General features: G+C 35.3%; 2 long non-coding RNA genes across 2 annotated transcripts; both read right to left on the reverse strand.

Moving 5' to 3' along the window:
- Positions 1-13834: 13834 nt before the first annotated feature.
- LOC129378951 (uncharacterized) lies at positions 13835-15231 on the reverse strand. Its single transcript, XR_008608114.1, has 3 exons — positions 14913-15231; positions 14551-14626; positions 13835-14301 (listed from the first exon to the last, which is right to left on the reverse strand). It is a non-coding gene; the product is annotated as an uncharacterized LOC129378951 (long non-coding RNA).
- Positions 15232-18754: 3523 nt separating this feature from the next.
- LOC129378966 (uncharacterized) lies at positions 18755-20066 on the reverse strand. Its single transcript, XR_008608115.1, has 3 exons — positions 19976-20066; positions 19637-19709; positions 18755-19224 (listed from the first exon to the last, which is right to left on the reverse strand). It is a non-coding gene; the product is annotated as an uncharacterized LOC129378966 (long non-coding RNA).
- Between the last annotated feature and the right edge of the window lie 3542 nt (positions 20067-23608).

Consider the following 23608-nt stretch of genomic DNA (forward strand, 5'->3'; position numbering starts at 1 on the left):
TTGAGGATTTAAAGATGGTTGGTTTCAATGCAGACAGAAAACTAAAGACCAAACTCACCTGTAGCTTGAAGTTGATCTGGAGTGGATTAAAATAACTCCAGCTTCCTGACTGATTTTCTCATTTTCATTCTCAGTTGCAACTCGGATGTTTCTCCAGCTATAAATGCAGAATGGACTTTTATCTGGAGAATTTCCCTTTTTCAAAATAGATTATTTCAGAAATCAGGGTTTGATTGAGCACAAAATACTTTCCCAGACCTAAAAACCCATAAAAACTGCTTGCACTAGACATTAATGCAGGTTTTAGAGATTTGGTTCAAATACGACACTTTCAATAAATTTAGTTTTGAACTATGAGTTGTTATTCCAGAAAACATTCTGGACAGAGAATATCCAGCTGCAGCAACTATGATTTAAATTAATCATCTTCTCTCCACTGAGATCCTCCTGTAAGGAAATGTTGCTAAATTACTTCATTATTTCATATTTTGTAGGACTTTCATCTCTAAATGTGAAAGAATGAAAAGTTTTCAGAAAACTAGACACAAGTAAATAATGTGAGAAATTCATTAAAACTGAATTTTCTGCCCTGTACAAAACATTTTACACGATTTACCGTTTAGATCAGCTCAGTTCGCTCAAGAATTTTATTTTAACACTTTGACCTGCAAACCAAGACTTCAAAGTTACGACCATACAAACAGACATAGCAAACAAATGTACTGCTACCGTTTGAATGTGAACAGGAAACATGTGAGAGCTGCTAAAGAGCTGTAACCATCGCGATGGGAATCAGCTTAAACCCAACTGAACTGACATGACACCTCGCTCATTTCTGACACTCCAAAATGCATTTTGCAACACTTTGCATGAAACCTTCCTTATCTGAAATCATCCTTCCTAGACCCTTGAAAAAAAAGAGATTATGCTTCAGATGTACGTGATGCACAGGCGAGACGCTTTCATCTTCCTGTCTCTTGTGGTTGACCACACATGCAGAAAGCTGATGCAACAGAAATGCCAAGTCAGACGGATTCTGTGTTCAATGAGGGTCAATAATGTCACAAATTTTTAATGCAATAAACTTGAAGTTATGCGAATCTGAAAGACTTTTGTCTCAGGTGAAGCAGAAAGTTTCTGCTTTCTCTCAGCAGATGCTCCAAAGTTCATCTTGAGACCAAAGATCTTCAAATACTTGTTTTTTGCTTTCAGTCACGATCATAATTTGGTGACTTCAGGTTTGGTTTTGCATGTTTTAGCCGAGCTCAGCGTCCCATTGATGCAGAAGTGTTTATGTCGGAGTGAAAGGCAAAAAACAGAGGAAATGCTTGTGGTAACGGCTGCTCTCTTTCAGTTTCAAAGTGAATAGAATTAAAAAAGGATAATAAAAATGTTAATTTAAAGCATTTATTAAAGTTACTAAAAACACTGGTTTACTATGAAATGACTGGAATAACTGCAAAACACTCAGTGGGAGGATAGACTGGAAAACTGGTGCTTCTGGAAATGATGTCATGTTTTTAAAGTGTTCAGAAATGAAAATGAAAACTTTTTGTAGAGAAGAGCTCATCTGTCTGCTTTGCAGCAGGAGGTTGTGGTGCATCTGCACACAGAAGTAAAGAAAAACATCAATGACAGGAAGATATTCTGCAGGAAACGCAGACATATGACAATCAAACCTTATGTTTTATTTCGTTTCAAGTGCAAATATCTTATTACACTTGAGCTGCTGCATCAGGGAAAAAACCCTGCATATCCCTCAAGGGGTTTAGTGGCAGACCGCACACATTCTGGACACAAACTGTGACACAGACAGTCAGCTAATCGACTCTAAAACCTAAAAACGTGTTTGAACTTTTCTAACCTCATTAAAAACGTGTTTCCACACATAAACATAGAGGAGGCGCCACTCTCACTTTTATTTCTTCTAAAGTTTACATATTTATGCTCGACTGTTGAGACCTATTATTATTATGAAGGTTTATACAGTATATTAGTATTTTGTTTTAATCTTGAGTATTTAAGTATCTATTTATTGTTCTCATTCTTGTTTTTTTGCTTCACTTTATTAAATTGTACAACATCTGTGGTTTTCATGTGACATATAAATAAACTGACCTGTTTGAATTTGTGCAGCATTTCTGAACTGCAGTGACATACAATCATTTGTTTTGGTTTTTCTTTTAAAATAAATGAATACAGAAACTAATTCTGAGTTAAAAGTGGAATATAAATAATTTTCAAATGTAAAAAATGTAAAAAAACAAACAAAACCTTCCAGAAACATTTAAAATTTGATGCTAAGTGTAGAAAATGAGTCGAGCAGCAGACAGTAGCGTTACAACGAATTAACACCAAGAAAACCCACAGACAACAGAAACCGTAACCAAGACAAAACCGTCGCTCCCCTCACACAACTACAATCTTTCTTGTGGTGTCAAAGGTAAAGCAGCAGCGCTGTGCGACTATTTGACCTCTGACTCATCCGTCTGAAATGTTTCAGATCATTAAACTATTTTAATGTCAGATAAAACTGCAATACAGTAATTCTCCAGTAAACACAACAGTTTGTGATGCCAATGGCTGCTTCTGAAATAAACCATCTGTTTTACATCTTATTTACTAAGCATGAAATGCAGCTTTATTTCAATAAAGCATTTTAGTTTGGCGCTCATTAAGTCTATTTCATGTTGTCAAACAGGGGATCCACTATGCAAAATTCACTTTTTGTACGTTTTGATAATTATGTCTCAACTGCGTCTAAAAGGCGCTTAATAAAAAGATCCAGATGTTTTTGGGTGTTTGGAAAATGAGCCGTTTCAAAAACCTTCCAATGGTGGAGTCACTGTAGCAACTTACGCTAACCTGCAGCCCATTAGCTGGTTTTATCTCTGTGTGCTGTACAATGGCTCCTGGAAAAGATACGCAGTCCTGATGAATGATTTCTACAAGAAATGTCCAAATCATCATTTAACAAAGGTTACAGCTTCTTCTTTTACTTTAATATATAAAATTACTTGGAAACTGCTTTTTGTACTTGCATGGATTGTTAAACTTCTTTAAGGAGCTAAACTTTATTCTGCCTTCTGGAAAGAGTTTTTCTCCACCAACTGAATTTATGTTTTGCTTTAACTGTAACTACAGAAAGTCTTCTGATATTTTTGAGAAGCTGTTTGTCAGTGGAAAACTGGTGTCATGTATTCATGTAACAGGAAAGACGACATTTCCTTGAAACCCCTCAATGACTTCCTTTCCACACTTCATGTGTTGCGACTTTGACTTAAATCTGCTGAGAAGAGGAAGAAGCTTCAGTGAGTTTTAGCTTTGGACGGATCAAACGGTCATGTGCCAATTATTCATCAACTGTTGGCGTCTCTTAGCTTCATTATTCACAGGAACCGGCGCCGCCACACCCATCATGCCTCAGTTCGTGTTAAAGAGCCATTTAAATGAGTCAGATCAGCAGTAATGAGAAATATCTGGATGTGGTCAAGTTTTCTGTTGATGAGCAGCGCTGAATAAATTAGCACATTTTTTTTTTGACAGTATTTCTGCTTAAATATATTACTGAAAAAATACCGCTAAATGTAAGCATTAAAAAATAATTAGTTTGGACAAGATCAAAGTAAAGCATATCAAAATAAATATCTTAAAAGTGGCACAAATGCATGAAAAGCTAAACATTGTTAGCATCTTTTACCCATGAACTGAAATCTAAAGATTATGACACAAGTTTCATAACAGCATCATATTTGCATTGTGTTAAAGTAAGAAAAGTTCTATAAAAACAGACGAGGAGAATGAAAAAGTAACTAAAATGTGTAAATGCATAAGAAGAATCGGTTGCACAATCACAGGCCGTGTGCCAGTCTGTGCTACACGCTGATGTGTCTCTGATAGTTTATTTTGCAACACGTCTTTATCTACAGTCAAACTTCAGTTTTATCAGCTATGCAGCTTTAGCTGGTTTAGCTAATGCCATCAGCAATCATACTAACGGTTAAAATAAAAAATTTATAGTGAGAAAAGCACGAATATATGTAAAAAAAAAAAAGTTGTTCTGCACGGAGAGCGGCTTATTAAATTAATCAAACTGTCACGTTTTTAAATGACTGAAGTTAGCAAAGCTTGCAGAGAAGCTATAATGTGACTAAGACAAATGTCACGTTAACAGAATCGTCTGTGAACTCAAGAGTCTTAAAATATAATCATCACACTTAAACGTACCAGCAGAAATGCATCTAAATATATATGCTCTTATTTAAAATTGATGCAACATTCAGTTGCACACCCTTCACATGCTTCCAGTATGAGACTTTAGATCAAACTCAAGCTTTTACAGGCCGTTGAACAAACCCTCACAGACCGGCTAACTTAAAACTGCCCACAATAACACAACATCTTAATCAATACCACCTGAAATTAAAGTATTAGGCTCTTTGTGGAAGGTTGCTCTGTTATGAAAATGTGACTATTCACAGATTCTGAAAGTACGGATTCTAAACTTTCCTACAAAAAAGTTCTTTACTACAAGTGAACTAATAACATTTTAGGACTTTTCAATTTAGAAGCATAATAAAAGATTATTTTTTCAGCCAGATAGCACAATATAAATATTTTATTTAGGTGTTAAGATGCAGTTAGTCAGCAGGGGGCGCAGTCACATCCACTCAACATGACAGAAACAAAAGCTCTTTTTAGTAACTGGTCTTAAGCCATTTATCCATTATTATTTAAACACAACCCTTTGGTAAGCCAGATGTACTGCTGCACTTTGACCCGAGGTCACGACAAATAAACGTTTTTTTTTTAATGAAGTACCTTGAAGACCCCTAGGGGGCGCCCACAGAGCACAGTTGGAGAAAAACAGCCTTATTGCTGGGTTTCAGATGACGCAGCATCGACGTCATCCAATGCGGATGGAGACCCGGAAGTAAATGCAGCCTATTTACTTCTGTTGATCCGACATCAAAATGTCTAAAGTCTGAGTCCTGAACGTTGTTCAACTGTTCCAATAGAGAAAGATAAACGTTATTTCAGCGTTTCAAAGATATTTGGTCTCAACGGAGTTAATTTTGAAAAACTTACCGAAAAAGAGAAGAAAAGTGGATCAACAATCTACAGCTGAAAACAGGAGCGGAAACAAATAACGCCAGAGTTTAACAGGTAAAAATCCTTTGTTTAAATTGTATTTTCAGATGTTTTATCGGACAGTAACTTAGAAAGAAAAGCATTCATATGTAAGGTAAGATATTATTTTGATGCCCTGTTGTGGTTGTCCTCAGAGTGCTAATGTTGTCAGCAGCTAGCTCAGAGTGCTACTGTTGTTAGCAGCTAGCTCAGAGTGCTAATGTTGTCAGCAGCTAGCTCAGAGTGCTAATGTTGTCAGCAGCTAGCTCAGAGTGCTAATGTTGTCAGCAGCTAGCTCAGAGTGCTAATGTTGTCAGCAGCTAGCTCAGAGTGCTGATGTTGTTAGCAGCTAGCTCAGAGTGCTAATGTTGTTAGCAGCTAGCTCCTGGTGCTAATGTTGTCAGCAGCTAGCTCAGAGTGCTGATGTTGTTAGCAGCTAGCTCAGACTGCTGATGTTGTTAGCAGCTAGCTCAGAGTGCTGATGTTGTTAGCAGCTAGCTCAGATTGCTAATGTTGTTAGCAGCTAGCTCAGAGTGCTGATGTTGTTAGCAGCTAGTTCAGAGTGCTGATATTGTTAGCAGCTAGCTCAGAGTGCTAATGTTGTTAGCAGCTAGCTCAGAGTGCTGATGTTGTGAGCAGCTAGTTCAGAGTGCTGATATTGTTAGCAGCTAGCTCAGAGTGCTAATGTTGTTAGCAGCTAGCTCAGAGTGCTGATGTTGTTAGCAGCTAGCTCAGAGTGCTGATGTTGTTAACAGCTAGCTCAGAGTGCTGATGTTGTTAGCAGCTAGCTCAGAGTGCTAATGTTGTCAGCAGCTAGCTCAGAGTGCTGATGTTGTTAGCAGCTAGCTCAGACTGCTGATGTTGTTAGCAGCTAGCTCAGAGTGCTGATGTTGTTAGCAGCTAGCTCAGTGCAATCAGATAAGATCATGTTTATTTCATACTAAAAAACACTAAATAAATTAAATATAACCCACCCAGCATTACTCCAGCATGGGTTTTGGTTTACAGAAGCTAAATTAATAATTTAATACGTCCCAACGTGTTTTTGGAAAGTCTGTAGGTTGGGAGGAAACAGCGTAGATGTGATGAGCGAGGCGGTGTGATAAAAACAGTCTGGAAAAACCTCAACGCCAACAGAGCAGTAAATGTTCACGCTGTCACTCACTGTGCAGCAACAACCTGAAACATAAAACACATTTAGAAACAACTGAGAAAAAGGCAAAAAATCGAAACCAAAGGTTTTGCAGATTCACCAAGCGATTTCGCTCCACTTAAAGCCTCTCTGTGCTTCCTTCTTTCTAAAATCTGTTTGGTTTTGTGGACAGTGGACATTTTCTCACCATATTGTCAGGAGTCATTCAGCAGGTCCGTCTGCGTCTGAATATTTTCCACAAACGTCGTGGGAAAATGTGGTTGCACAGTCAGAAAGTGAAGAATTTGTAGACGTCAGGGGGGAGACAACATGTTGGCCTAAATATGTTGAACTTTACCTATTAACCCAAACTTGACTTATGTAAAAACTCATAAGAACTTGAAAAATGATTCATACGCAATTATACAAGAAATATCTGTTAAAATATTAAGCAGAGCTAACACCTTTAGCTGGAGCTAACATTAAACCAATAGGAGGCTAATAATGTTTGAAGTATTAATAATGCATCTTTAAATTGTGGCAACCAACTGTATTTATCTGAGATATTTTGACCCTGATTTTTACCGTAAACATAGTTAGAAAGTCAAGTTTTTTGCAGGTATGTTTTTTTTCCAACATTTCAAATACATTTTTCCTCTTCCTCCGTTTTCCATCTTCATTTCCTCTGGTAATATTTCAACGCACTCCGTTAAAATTGAAAAGATTGACGGTTATTATGCAAAAATTAATGTTTGGGGCCTTTTACTGCTGATGAACAGCCAATAATGTGACATATTAACATCTTTGTCTCGACTTTATGCAGATTGACCTGTTTTATTGGCTTTCTAATCATGATCCTACTTTCCAGATGGATTGAGAAATGTTTTATTAGTTACCTAAATTTCTTTAAATTGTGGTATGATGCACGTCACACATGCATTAAATCAAAAACAGCAATTAACACCCTGAACGCTGTGTATGTATATTTAAATCTAATTGATTGGTATTGTAAATATCAACATATTTATGGTTATATTGTTTGAACTGCTTTAGCCGACTTTTAATTTCATATGTGTGCAGTGACAAATAAACTGAATTTAATTGAATTGCGCCACATTCTGACATTCTTTAGCCAACTTCCTGTTGTCAGAAACATTTTGTTTAAGTACTTAATTGGTTTTTATAGTACTGGCAGCTGTTGACTTAGTCTTTAAAATGTGATTAAATACAAGTAATTTATGATTTTCCAAGTGGGTGACTGTTTTTAATCTGGGGGAGTAAAGGTTTTAGTGTTCGCAGGGGACAGAATCAGACACAACTTGTGTTTTTTCAACACCAATGCCTCAGTTTGCTGCAAGAGGTAAGAATGATAGTGAAACCACTTTAACCACAAGTTTCCTTGGTGTTGATGTTTATCTGATAGTTGTGTGGGATTTCTGTGTAAAATGTTGAAACCGATTCACTATAAGACTAAATTAATACCAAGCCTGCTAGAAGTAGTGTGTCCTAGCGTTAGCTATAAAAATTTTGCTTATTTATAAAAGAAGCTACATGGTAGCGTGCGCTTCCTGAAAATGTATTCTTAGATTACCAGCTCCAACCAGATGTTTACATACCTGCGCTGCATAAAAGACATTTTCGGGAGGAATAAGAAATATTTCTAGGCCTAAAAGCCACTAAAATATATTTTTCCAGCTATTTTCTTAAACTTTTTCCAAATTAAGGAGTAAAATCATTGGAAACCAGTTGAATGCTGAGAAGAAGTTGGTAACTGAAACTGACACCAGATTCTGTTTCATTTGTATGTTATAGATAAAACCTTTACTGAGAATAGTAATATGAAACTCAGAAGGAAGAAAAACGGCGCCTGAATCTTTCTATGATTTATGAACATCGGATTAACCTAATGTGGCTGGTTATACAAAGCAGGCAGAGTAGATAGTAATTTATTAGAAAAAGCTGAACTGTGGTCGGTTATCAGAATAGATCAGTTTTAGCTGTTCTCAGTTTTAATAAACCTGTTCAATATATTTTTAGTTGTTGACATTTTCAACATGGATCATCATGACTCTTTGTCTCCCCCTAAAGGTTAAGACCGGATCGCTTTTAAGTTGTCCTGAATGAACTCTTTGATTTTTATTTATATTTAATATCATGCAATAAAAATTGATACTCTCAGGTGTTCAAGATAAAAACATCAGGCGACATCATCAGCCTCAGTTTATTGACATCAAGAGGAGAAAATAAACTAAGAGAAACATGCCAAAACAAAAACCAGCACCATTTAAATCAACTTAAATACAGAGAATGTTAAAGTTCTTTAGTTGAAAAAAAGATGGCAAAATTGTTTTTCCTTAAACATTTCTCATTAATATGGTTTGGAAGATTTTGTTCTGACAGATTAATCTAAACAATATATTTAGCTGTGACCTATTATTATTCCTTCAGTAGGTCAGGATAGGTCTGTGGGCGACACAAAACATGGTAATTACGTTTCTTTTGCACTTAATTGTTCTTATAAAATTTGATTTTAGTCAGAGTCAGCTGTTTTGGGGCTTCTGTCACTTTAAATCCAAATGAGCTGTTGCTGGCCACGCCCCCAGAGAAAATGGCTGCAAAATGATGCACAATTATAAAACTGTTCATCTTTGAAAAGCAGAAGTGGAGCCACCTGCACAACCAGCAAGAATGCAGCAAGTGGTTTCTGGATGGCAAGCCAACAACAAGACATTTGTCTTTTCCAGCAGCCATTGTAGCACGTGCAGAGGTAACAGGCTGGGTCACCTAGGTGATTTGTTTATTATGTAACGTTACATATGGAGTTGTTTTTGAAACGGCTCATTTTCTGGACACCAAAAGACTTGAACTTGTTGCCCAAAAGCCACTGGGTGTTTTTAGAAGCAGCAGAGACTCAGATGGAAATACAAAAATATGTAAAATGGGAATTTTGCTTAATTCGTCTCCTTTAAGTCTAAATCTCCAGGAAGTACGAGTATTTCTGGGCGTATGATAGTTATAGTTAAAAGAAAATCATCACAAATGAACTCCTCACAGTTCAGCTGTATTTGGTCCAAAAGCAAAACATGTATAAAAGTACTTTATGAAGCACTTTTTAAAAAAAAGATTTAAAGACAGGAAAAGAGAATGAGTAAAAACAGGAAGACTCTGATGAAAATCTGCTTTCTAAGAAGCAGATTGTCCAATCGGCTGCGGTTAGTGAGCCGAGTCAGTTCACATGGTGGAGGGAGCGTTGGTCAAAAAGTTAAAACAGTTTTTAACTTTTCTGGCTTCTAAATATACAAAAGCCCTAAAAAAGAAAACAAACTTCTTTCTTGATTTTAGTGACGTTCTGTTGTTATTATGACTTCATGCTGACAGAGGAGCAAAAGATTTTAAAGTTTTCTTTGACTCTTACAGCCGAGGCTCATCAGAAATGGTGAAGACGTCCGTCCATTTTCTGCTGCCTCAGAAACATCATTTCTGTTGACCCAGAGACGCTGAGCTGAAAACGTTAATCAGATGAAGTCTTCAGTCTCTCCTTCCTCCTGTGACTCGGTTGATAAACTGTTGGTGACCTTTCAGATGTTGTTTCTGTTAAAGTGAAGGCTGCAGGACTTGCATGTTTGCTCTAATCAAAGATCAGTTAAAGGATTAATTTGTGCATCAATATTAAGAGCTGTAGGAACAATGATCAATACAAAACTGCAAAACATTAAAAACATGAAAACTTATCAAGCATTTCTGGTCTAATTTCTACTGCAAATATATTAATAGACATGAAATAAGACAAAACTAACTCAAAAGTGACTTTTCAGCAAGGGAAATAAGTTACTTAAGTAAATAATTCTTGAATATACATTAAAAAGTAAAGGGAGATAGACAATGTCTTGTTATAGTATTAATTGACTTAAAACAAGCTCATATCTGATTAACGGTTACTTGTCTTATTTAAATTGTTCCAAGATATTTGCAGTAGAAACTAGAAGTAATATTTAGTGTTTTTGCAGTGTAGGGCTTTGTTTTCCGTTTTTACTCTGAACCTCAGAGTCTCAGACAGTCAACTGCGTTTTTTCTCCTCCTACAAAACCTGTCAGATTATTCTCATCCTGGTTCTGTGGCATTTCTTCTCGTAAGCCCAGGTAATCTCTCCTCACTGTCACCACTTGCGTAATTTGGAATCAGATAACAAGTTATTCAAACACGCAGTGTGTTTTTGAGTATACACACTTTTACACAGTTTCCAAGATAAAGTCAAAGGAACAGGTTTCTCACTAATAACTGAAATAATAAAAGTTTTTATCAGCTTTATGTGGATCAATAGAAAAAAACAGAAAATACTGAGGTTTCTATTGTTAGCATGTAGCACAGCAGTACTACCATCATGATACCAAATATTTGTGTCTAGTTTTTGGTGCAAATATCTTAATACTTGGCAAAACTAACCTACAAGTAACTTTTCAGTAAGATGTAGGAGCCTGTTTTAGGTAAAAGCAAACCAAAAAAACCTTAATATTGTTTAAAATATCCATATTTCAGCTTGCAGGTCATTTCACTGATAAAAAAATGTGGGAAGTGAAATCATCTTTTTTAAAACATTAAGGAATAATTGGCCTGAAACAATCTGGTATTTCTGATTGTAAAGTTGCTTGTAATTTGGGTTTGTCTTGATTTAAAGGTTTTGACATCAAACACAAAATCTAACATAACATTTTATTACGCCTTCAACTGCAAACAGTTATTCCCAAATGTATCAAACTAAATTGTAGAAATTACACTTTCCAATTTTTTTAATAACCTTTAAACTCATTGATGCAAATTTAGATCTAATTCAATAAGTAAATGTAATAAAGATTGAGAATAAAAGGGAAAAACCCCGACCTTTACGTTCCTTCAGAGTCGTAGTAGATTAAAGATTAAATCTGTTTGTGAGTCAACCCGTAATGCATCTCCAGAACTTTATCACATTTCTATTAAACTCAAAACAAGCTGCATTGTTAATTAATTGACAGATTCACAGGAAGGAGAAAAATGTGTCAGTTTTGAAAGATTTAATAAAGAAGGAAAACAATTTCATCGTTTGGCTTTTTGAGCAGAGCGGGTCGGAGCTGATCGGGGAACAAACGTTATCAATGCATTGATCATTTTTATTAAGCAGAGGATTAGAAGCGTCAGTTTTTCCTGTAGCAGTCAGTAGAACGGGGACGTCAGTGCTTCTTTTTTGGTTTTGCTGCAACATGTAGTTTCTGTTGATGATGCCCGTCAGACGGGATGCACGTTAAGTTTTCCTGCGAAGAAAAAGAAAAGAAACTATGAAAATGTGTCAGGTTTCTGTTTTAAGTTAAAATAATCTAGATTAGTCTCCATATTGTTATTGGCAGATTCCTCATTGAAACAAATCAATCGGTTAATTAAATAAAACAAAAGTGTGCTCTATTGACTCTGCTTGTTTTTGTCTCTTATTTTGATTCATTTGTTGACATGAAACATTTCAGTTTGACCAAAAAATAAACAAAAAAAAGAACAAATCTATGTTTTACAGTTTAATAAATAAAAAGTTAATTTAATTAAATTGTTTTTGATGTTTTTTTAGTTGAGACTCACCGTGTCTCTCTTTTGTTTTAACCAGTTGGATCCTGGTTTGATGCAAATCTTTTTACCGTCTTTGAGCTCAAGGCTGCAAAGAGTAAAATTTAAAAGTTAGACAACTTCATTATCACTATATGAAGCGCAAAAATAAACATTTAAAATGCCCAAAATGTAACTTGCACAATATAAACATAGATTGACTACTTAATTCAGTCCAATGTTCTTACATAGATCATAAATTATCGGGTAAATTAATTGCTGAATGTAAAATCAGATAAGATAAATAAATGCTGCAATATTTCAGTAATTCTCAAGTGTTACAGCCGATATGAGATTACGCCACTAGATGGCGCTCAAACGGAGGGGAAGAAGATGCAGTTCTTACATGTAGAAGTGTTTGTCACAGGCGGGTCCTTTTTTTTGTTCCACACATTTTACGATTTCCCCGTTGGCCTCGTCTGTCCCACTGTCACAGCAGTGTGGCGACACATTCTGCTGACACGTGACTGCGACAGAAAACAAAAAATACCAGGAATATTTTCACAAGTCATTTTTTCTTCTTGCAATCAAGCATGAATTAAAAAGTAGAACATATTTAACAGCAAATCTTCATACATTTACTGACAGAAGGTTTGATAAATGATTGGTTTTGCATATATTTACAAGAGTTATTGATGTTTTACTGACAGTTTCTAATGTTTCTAAACCTTTATATCAATAATATCCAACATTTCTAGTCTCCTGGTTGACTGAAACATGGCAGACTGGATGTCAGATTGAAGAAAATAATAAAAATTACACTTGTGATGAAAGAAATACCAGTTTTATCTCTGAAAGTATTTGCTGTTAGTCATTTTTACTGCAGATGATGTGAGAACAGATCTGAATCAAACCCGTTTGATTTTCTGTAAAATGTCCTAAAATCTCTGATATTTAAACAGGTTGAATTTAATTCGCATATTTTTGTCCCATAGACCACTCTGTTGAAATTTCTCCTTTTAATCAAAAATAGTCTTTTTGACCAAATTATTAATTTTATGAACAAGCTCAGTCTGCTGCATCCCGTTTGCAGTCAGAAATGTAGAATATTGACTCATCTGATGCCTAATATCTCGATAAACTCCAGTTGTTGTAAATCTACGTTACCGTCGGCCAGGAGGATCCAAACGGCCACGATGGGCAGAAACATTTTGCTCATGGTGCTGAAAGTTGTCCGGTTCTGCTGTGCAGCGGAACCGGCTGGATCTCTGGTCCGAAGCGCTTCGTTACCTGCTGAGAAATGCAGCCGCCTCCAACCTTCAGCGCTCTATAACCAATGATCATGACAGCAGGAACTGAGCAGAGATATCTGAACGGGAAATGTCTCAGACAGTGACAGATAATAGGAACTTTTTCTTTCTATTAGTTTGTAAAACGTCTCAGATTAGTCACAGCTAACTGTCACAGACACAATCAACAATGTGAACCAGATTAGATTCTCATTAAGAGTCCGAGGCCTTTTTTAGCTCATATTGTGCCGTGATTTGTTACTGATACTCGTCCATCCTCTCGTATTGCACATGATTCATCTTTATTAGTATGTTGCTTTTCATATGCAGAGATTTTATTTTGTGTTTCATCATGTTGTTAATTTCATTTAACAAACGCACAGGTCTGTGTTGTTTGTCTTGTTGTTGTTAGCTAGCATACTGTGACAGAAGCTTTTGATCGTTTTAACGTTGGCATCAGAAATTATTCAATGGTTGGAGCTCAGATTGTGAAAGATGTTCTTGTTGCAAAGTAGGAGGAGGAAGTGACCACAAACCAAATCACTTGTTGAACCTTTCACTCACAAAAAGGTGTAAATAAGAAACAGACAAATATAAAAAATGTTTAGAAAAAGAATCAGATTTTTGACTATTTGGGTTTTTGATAAAATACATTTCAGAGCTGATCAAAAGAAAAACCAACATACTGTTAATGTTTATTGATTTTATATTTGTATTGAATATTGAAGAATTAAAAAAAAACAACTTAATTACAAGTTTATGAAAGCATAAAATATAACATCTTTTGAATACAAATAATCTGATTAACATAGCAAAATGAAAACGAAAGATGAAAAGAAAATAAACTCATAAAATTTTGTTTGACATCTTTTGAATAAGCAGAGTTCCTTTATCAGAGGGCTGAATATTTAGAAGTGAGAATAAATGTACATTTATGGATTTGGAGGACAGAAAGTCGTTAACTATCATAAATTTCATGTTTCTCTAAACTCATAAAACATGTTTGTTTCCTACTGAGATCTATGAAAAACACTGCTGATGTCTCTGAAGCAGATGTTTTCAAGCTTCTGTTTTTCCTGTAGCAGTCAGTAACGCAGGGTGGTCAGAGCTTCTCTTTTTTGGTTTTGCTGTAACATGTAATTTGTGTCCACGATGCGCCACTCCTGGGCTGCAAGTTAGGTTTTTCTGTGATGAAAAAAGAGAAAATCAAATACTAACTTCTTTTAAAGAGAAAACGTACTTGTTTTTTAAGGTCCACATACTGGTGTACGTAATAATATAAAACTTTTCATATAGCAGAGAAAAAAATATGAACCAAATATATAAAATAGAAGAAATACTAGAGGCCAATAGTTTTTACAGCACAACAAAATGATCATAATGAAATTTCATTAAATTGTTGGATTGGCTCAGTGGTTTATCGTTCAGGCTCACCTGTGTTTTCACTCCTTCGAACCATTTGGAATTTGGGTTGATGCACAAATATTTAACACCATGTTTGATCTTAACCCTACAAAGAGTGAAACACAAAGTTAGACAATATAATGATTATTGCATAAACATGAGGGATCATTTAGTTAATTCGAATGTTGTGATCAAAATCATTAATTAGCTGGTGAGTAAAATTATTTTTCAGCTTTGAGATCTGATTAATTTTCCTTTAAATCTAATATGAGCGCCATCTAGTGGTCTTACTCCACTTTAGCTGTAACGCCTGGAGAAACTCACATTCATAAAATTACAAAAATATTGCATTTTCAGCAGAAGATGGAGGGATGAATTTGTTTTCTACTCACCTGTAGAAGTGTTTAGCACAGGCTGGTCCTGGTTTCTGTTCATAACACTCTACGATTTCCCCCCTGACCTCGTCTGACCCCGTCAAACAGCAGTCTGGGCATACATTACATCTGCCTGCAACAGAAAAGCACGACAAAATATTAATATTATAAAACATAAGTGGAAATGTTTATGTTTGGTGAAAAGAATTTATTTAAACCTCATTTTGTAACATTGGACCAAGATTTCGTCAAGATTCAGTTATTCTGATGCAACTTATAACTTATATTAACAGCAAACGGCAATAAAAATTATAATAATTATTACTATAAATAATATCAACAATAATGATAATAATAATAGCAATAATGATAATATGTACAATAATATACAACATATATTAGAATTTTTATTAACTTCTTCACAGTTTTCCTATAAACTTTCAAACTGACCTGCTGGCTCAGATGGACATTTGGCAACAGTCATAACAATTAGCATGCTAATATGCTAACTTTAGCTAGCCAGCTCGAACATTAGCATGTTTTTGATCATTTTAGTGCCACATCCAAGGTGAGCCGTTTAGCTGCAAAGCTGAGAAGTGAAATGATCTCAAACCAAAGCTTATACTTCTCAACTGGAACAATAATCCCAAATGTAAAACAAACAAACAAAAAAACACGTTTAATTACAGAGACAAACAATCTGCTTCCCTTTTGACCAAAACAAATGGATGATTTTGACCAACAACCAGAATTATTTCTGCATTGCTAAAGTTTCTTAAGCAGAAGTTTATATGTTTGTGTTAATAAAGGGAAATCGATGTTTCTTTCCTTTTGTTTTTGCTCCAACATCTAATTCTGGCTCGTCAGTTGAGCTGCAGCTCAACTTTTCCTGTGATGAGAAAAAGAAAAAAACAAATATTTACATATTTTTTGTAAAACAGAAAACTTACACATTTTTAGTCCTCTTAGTTGTGAATATTTCCAATAATTCATGCACAGATAGTCCTTTGTCAGTGTTTGCATCACCAAAAGTTATAATTTACTCTAGAAGCTGCATATATAAGTAGTATAACTGAGCACATGTTTACATCTTGGCCTAATTTATTACTTTTCTGGACTGATTGAGTTTTATATAAAACAACCAATCACTGAAATACAAGATTAACTGAAATATTATATAAAATATATTCGAAATTGGTCTAAACTTTGTTCATCCTGAAGTTCTAAGGTTTCCATGTTTAAGCAGTGGAGAAATGAGAATAAATTAAATTGTTTTTGACTTGATAATGTTTTTATCACCTGGTCTCTCTTGTTTTTCAGCCATTGGGAATCCGGGTTGATGCAAAGATGTTCTCCACTATTGACCACAACACTACAGAGAGAGAAGCAAAGCAAATAAACATTTAAAATTAGATGACAACAAACAGAGTGAGCATTTAGTTCAGTTCTTATAAATTAGCTGGTTCACAAATATCCTGCAATACTTTTCTAATCTTATGAACGTTCATTTCTCCAGGTGTTACAGCTGATATGAAATTACACCACTAGGTGGCGCTCGTGTTAACATCTACAGAAAAACTGATCAGAGCTGAAAGAGAAGGAAGAAGATGGAGGGATGAATTTGTTTTCTACTCACATATAGAAGTGTTTAGCACAGGCTGGTCCTGGTTTCTGTTCAAAACACTTTACGATTTCCCCCCTGACCTCGTCTGACCCCTTATCACAGCACCGTGGGCAGTTAAAACATCTGCCTGCAACAGAAAAGCACGAAGGAAAAAGCAAAATATGAGAGCAATAGAACAAAGTTTTCAGATAATGTCTTGCTCTTTTAATCAATCATTAATTAAAAACTCAAACATATTTAACAGCAAATCTTCATACATTTACTGACAGAAGTTTATTGATATTATTTGCAATCAGATTGAATGAGGCACATTTTGTAATTTGAGTTTGACAGACAGATATTTCGATAATGTCCAAAAATCTTTAAAAAAAAAAACCCCAGAATGTCATAAATTCTTTTTTATTTACCTTCAAATATTTAGGTTTTCTTTTAAGCTTTTAAAACAGCGTTTTGTTCATTCATGATTTACGATTTAAATAAAAAAGGAAGCTCAGGATGAACACAAAGCTAACTGTTAATTCTCTTGTAGTTTTAAAGAGTTTTGGATTTGCTTGTTCATTTTGATGAAAGAAATGCGAGAGTTTTGTTAAATTTTATTTAAACTATCAAGATGAAAAGACAAAAGAGACAAAAAACAAAATAAATCCACCATTTAAGAAAAATATAATAAATTTTTAAGTGAATTTTATTAATGGGAGATACTCATTAAAACTTATTAGGTATTTTTGGACCTGCAGCTTCAACACATAAAGAACTTGTGAAACCAGGTTTTCTGTTATATTTCAATTTAACTTCCAATAACCACAAAATTGTTCTTAAAAATGTGTCTCTTTACTGCTACGCCCCAAAATGGTATTTCCTCCCTTGTTTCTTACTGCAGAGGATGTGAGAACAGATCCAAATCAAACCCGTTTGCTTTTATGAATATTGTCCTAAGATGACCCGTAGGTTGCAATCTCGTGTTTTTGTGCATAAGCTGCAATGTGCCACGGATCAAAAATAGTCTTTTAGACCAAATGATTGCATTTTATAAACCAGCTCAATCTACTGCAGTTAAAAATGTACATTTGATGCCTAATATCTCGATAAACTCCAGTTGTTGTAAATCTACGTTACCGTCGGCCAGGAGGATCCAAACGGCCACGATGGGCAGAAACATTTTGCTCATGGTGCTGAAAGTTGTCCGGTTCTGCTGTGCAGCGGAACCGACTGGATCTCTGGTCCGAAGCGCTTCGTTACCTGCTGAGAAATGCAGCCGCCTCCAACCTTCAGCGCTCTATAACCAATGATCATGACAGCAGGAACTGAGCAGAGATATCTGAACGGGAAATGTCTCAGATAGTGACCGTGGATACAATCTGAAAGACGTGCAAACCACTTTCTCATAAAACGGTCTGAACCAGAACCCCGTCAGTTTGTAGAACTTCTGTTCGATTATCATTGATAGTTTTAATGAGCCCACATAAAGAAACGTCTTTCCCACCATAGGAACAAAACTGTTGCAGCCATAATTAACATAAAGATCTTAAGTAGATTTAATTTCCTATAACAGATGTAGAGTCTGATCGCACAGAGGCTTCTGGGTGATTTTAGAACATTTCGTAAAATATGATCAGAATATGAACAATATAGTCTAAATAAGGCCAAATGGAAAAGCACTTTTTACTCTTTATTAACAAGCACTTTGCAGATATAACTGTTTGCACACAAAAAGTTTTAATTGTATTAACTGAGTATTTTTAGTGGTTGGCATGCAGCGTTCTGTTCTGGGCTCTGCACAGCCGCTCCTCACTGAGAGGTGAGGTGGTTTCCTATAAAGGGAGGTTAATTGTTACTCAGAGCAATGACCTACTAATGAGTACAACTGAGCAAATGTTTGTGCATGATCTGTTAAGTGCGGAGTGCTAATATGAAGTGACTCACCTGTCTTAACTGTGTCCTCTCCCTGGTGTTTGGACAAATAACCTGGGGGTCCAGATACCATTTGTAGGTGTAATGATGAAATATTAAATATTCATAAAACATGAGTGGAAATGTTTGTGTTGGTGAAAAGTATTTATTTAAACCTCGTTTTTTAACATTGGACCAAGATGTCTTCAAGATTCAGTTATTCTGATAACTTATAGTAACAGCAATAAAAATTATAATAATTATTACTATAAATAATATCAACAATAATGATAATAATAATAGTACAATAATATACAACATATATTAGAATTTTTATTAACTTCTTCACAGTTTTCCTATAAACTTTCAAACTGACCTGCTGGCTCAGATGGACATTTGGCAACAGTCATAACAATTAGCATGCTAATATGCTAACTTTAGCTAGCCAGCTCGAACATTAGCATGTTTTTGATCATTTTAGTGCCACATCCAAGGTGAGCCGTTTAGCTGCAAAGCTGAGAAGTGAAATGATCTCAAACCAAAGCTTATACTTCTCAACTGGAACAATAATCCCAAATGTAAAAACAAACAAACAAAAAAACACGTTTAATTACAGAGACAAACAATCTGCTTCCCTTTTGACCAAAACAAATGGATGATTTTGACCAACAACCAGAATTATTTCTGCATTGCTAAAGTTTCTTAAGCAGAAGTTTATATGTTTGTGTTAATAAAGGGAAATCGATGTTTCTTTCCTTTTGTTTTTGCTCCAACATCTAATTCTGGCTCGTCAGTTGAGCTGCAGCTCAACTTTTCCTGTGATGAGAAAAAGAAAAAAACAAATATTTACATATTTTTTGTAAAACAGAAAACTTACACATTTTTAGTCCTCTTAGTTGTGAATATTTCCAATAATTCATGCACAGATAGTCCTTTGTCAGTGTTTGCATCACCAAAAGTTATAATTTACTCTAGAAGCTGCATATATAAGTAGTATAACTGAGCACATGTTTACATCTTGGCCTAATTTATTACTTTTCTGGACTGATTGAGTTTTATATAAAACAACCAATCACTGAAATACAAGATTAACTGAAATATTATATAAAATATAATTCGAAATTGGTCTAAACTTTGTTCATCCTGAAGTTCTAAGGTTTCCATGTTTAAGCAGTGGAGAAATGAGAATAAATTTAAATTGTTTTTGACTTGATAATGTTTTTATCACCTGGTCTCTCTTGTTTTTCAGCCATTGGGAATCCGGGTTGATGCAAAGATGTTCTCCACTATTGACCACAACACTACAGAGAGAGAAGCAAAGCAAAAATAAACATTTAAAATTAGATGACAACAAACAGAGTGAGCATTTAGTTCAGTTCTTATAAATTAGCTGGTTCACAAATATCCTGCAATACTTTTCTAATCTTATGAACGTTCATTTCTCCAGGTGTTACAGCTGATATGAAATTACACCACTAGGTGGCGCTCGTGTTAACATCTACAGAAAAATTGATCAGAGCTGAAAGAGAAGGAAGAAGATGGAGAGCTGAATTTGTTTTCTACTCACATATAGAAGTGTTTAGCACAGGCTGGTCCTGGTTTCTGTTCAAAACACTTTACGATTTCCCCCCTGACCTCGTCTGACCCCTTATAACAGCAGTTTGGACATACAAGACATCTGCCTGCAACAAATAATTTTCTGTTATTTCAATCAAGTGCACTGCAAAAACACAAAATCTTCCCAAGTATTCTTAATCTAGTTTCTGTTGCAAATATCTTGTTACATTTGAAATAAGAAAAATTAACTTTAAAAAGTTACTGAAAACCTTACAGCTTTATTTAAATGATCATTTAAATAACCTCATTAAAATCAAACTAAGACATTGAAAAAGCTGAGTTATAAGTTTTTGCTAACTTTGAACATTTGTAATAAATTTTTAGATGTTTTTATTTTATTTATTGTAAATTAAACCAAATTAACAGGGAATTTCATCTGCACAAGTAGAACTGTTTTTTGAATTCTTTTATTTCTCTATATTTTAATTCCAAACACTCTGTTCATCTTTTACAGCAGAAATTTGTTCTTTAACGATCATAATATGAGATTCAATTTTAATAAGGTACCTAACTGTTACAAAGGCAATATATCCAGTAAAATAAGCAAAATACTGCAAAACTTTCAAGATATATTTATGATTCTATGAGAACTTTGTTATATTTTCACTTTAAAAGTAATTTTATTTCTAGAACTAATTAAGTCTTACTGGAGTCGATATGAGAACAGATCTGAATCAAAGCTCTTTGCTTTTCTGTCAAATGTCCTAAATTAACGTTTTTGTTGTAATCTCATGTTTAAACGCATTAAAATGAATTAAAATGTTTTTGTGTACAAAGTGCAACCATAGATCCCGTTTCTTCAAATTCCAGTTATTGAAATTAGTTTTGTGGAACTGAACAAATATCTATGTTGCTAAAGAACATTATGCTGCAATAATTTCAGAAAATAAACTTTTAACTCCTCGTAGTGACTGTCAGTTTAGCATGTTTGCACTTAAACACACCAGAAGCTGACTCAGCAAGTATCTTTGCGTAAAACGTTGAATCGTCCCAAAGCTTTAAAATCTACTTTACCGGCAGCGAGAGAGAGGAAGATCCAGACGGCCGTGATGGTCAGAAACATTTTCCCCCTGATGGTGAAACCCGTCAGCATGTCTGCTGTAAAACCAACCAGATCTGAATGAAACCATTTATTATATACAAACTGCAGCCGCCCCTACAACGTTATTAAAATCAGTGAGCAGAAAGGATCTAACAGGAACTGGAGTATGCAGAAACATCTGCATTTGAGATATTAACCTAGAATATGACCTGAAAGACATGAAAGCCACATTCTTATCTACCAGACTCTGACGCAGCCTGAACCGGTTCTTACTACTAGTTTCCCATCAGCTGGTGAAATTTCTCAGTTAGATTGTTCATTGATAGATTTAATGACAGACGGCTGAAAACTAAAAGCCGCTTCTAGCATGGGAACGAAACTGGAGATGTTGCAGATACTATGAACTGAGTGGCTGCAATTTACATAAACGCAAACGTCTGAAATAGATTGTAAGAGTCAAGTAAAGCAACGGTCATAACTTTACAAGATCAGCGATCAGTTTGGCGTCTGATCAGACTGAGGCTGAGCAGAGTCAGAATCAGATGTTTTGCCGACCACTGCACAACCAGCTGAGCTGCAAAGGCTTTAGGGACTCCTCTGATGCGTTCAGGGACTTCTTTAGTGATGCCAATGAACACAATATTATGTTTCTTTTGCAGTAAAGAATTTGTTTTTCCTAAAGCACAGGAAACAAATAATTGTTCTGCAATGACATACATGAAATGAATCAGTATTCTGTAAAATTATATCATCATTTAAAAAAACAAACAAAACAAAAAAAAAGCCAATTAGTGTGTTGATGAATAACTCTTCCACCAGAGGGAGCTCACTAACCTGTATTTATAGTTGCTGTTCTTACAGGGCGGCCATGCTTTTTGTTAAAACTCTCCATGATCTCATTAACTCAACTTGACAGAAAGTTATTAACAAACCTAGTAATTAAGATCAAAACTACCAAGGTTACTCACTGACTGGTTATTAAAAAATAATATACAAATTCTTCAGCCTCAGTTCTTGCTTGTTGTTCATACATAATAAGATTCAGGCATTAAAATAACAATAGATGAAGGAATGGATCCAACACTAGAGTTTAAAATACACAAATATGTATAAACAAAGGCAACTCACCAATGTGCAAAAGTTAATTTGTCCATAACTAGCAACACTCAGTTAAATCACTAAATAAAAGATCAGAGAATAATTTTTTCTGGGTTTGTGAATAAACCCCCCCAACAAAAACGTAAGAAAAAAGTTTGTTACCAGGAGATACAATGAGGAGCCAAGATGGCAGAAACGTTTTGGTGCTGATGGTTGAAGTCGTCCGTGTTTTTGATCTGCTCTGCAGTAAAACAGTTTACCTGCTGCTGAATGTTGGTGCTTCAAACTAACAAAGCAGGAATCGATCTCTTGTTTCTGGGGTCACGTCCAAGGATGTCATTTTAAGGAATCAACAAACCACATTGTCATGCAGCCTGACACAGTTCTTAACATGAGTTTGCTTTTCTCACAGAGGAGACCCCTTCATATGTCAGATCACTCAGAGATAAAGTTGCAGGAAACTATCAGATAAAAAAATCTAAAGACGTTTTCATCATGAGAATGAAACTTGAGATTGTGCTGATAAGTCGAAACAAGCGACCACAATGAACCAGATGCATGAAGTGGGTTGCACTGCAGTGGCAGCTTTTCAAACGTCAACAAAGCTCTGGGACATCAGCAGTGAGTTGGAGCTCTGTTAAACGTTTGCTAACAACAAACAGTGTGATCGTCACCACGGCAGACGATCACACTGTTTTACAACTACAAATTTAACACAAATCAAGTCCAGACTCGTCCATATGGTGCATTCAGGGACTCCTCTGATGCATTCAGGGGAGTTATCATCATTAATGTTGTCCATTTTACCTATGTTTGATTTTACTAATGCTATCTGACGCTAACTGCTGTTAGCTAGCAGCTAACTGATGCCAAATGCCCATTTCCTTCTGGTTTGTTTAAGGTTATTTATTATGTTTTATTTAATGAATAGGAGCAGAAGCTGCAGGACTGACGTCGACCACCAGATTCATTTCCTCCTTCCTTGTGTCTGTCGTGAATTCAAGCTGCTGGACCTGAGATGAACTCATGTGAGTCAAGTTGGGTCAGTCGGGTTTATCTGTGTAGATCATTTCAGCAACAATGCAGTTCAGTTCAAAGTGCTTCACATGAGAAAATCACAAAAAGTCGGAAAAACATCATGCAGTCGCAAATTGAGAAACCAGTGAGTGACATCATCAAAATCATCCAATATGTTGATCAATGTTCCAGTAGCAACTCTAAACAGATTTGATTTGAAGGAACTCAGTGCTTCAACTGTTTTTTAGTTTCTAAATGAGAGTTTCATGTGAAAACCATGTGGAATGGCTTTAAACAGACAGTTGATTGAGATAAATGATAAATGAGACCCGAATCATTTTAATGCAGCACCGCTAAAACCAAGCTGGGTCTGTAAAGGAGATAATAAAACAGTAATATAGTAATAATCAGTCTTAAATATGTCAT

This window comes from Poeciliopsis prolifica, unplaced genomic scaffold (genome assembly GCF_027474105.1).
Source record: "Poeciliopsis prolifica strain line A6 unplaced genomic scaffold, Auburn_PproV2 SCAFFOLD054, whole genome shotgun sequence".
Lineage (NCBI taxonomy): Eukaryota > Metazoa > Chordata > Actinopteri > Cyprinodontiformes > Poeciliidae > Poeciliopsis > Poeciliopsis prolifica.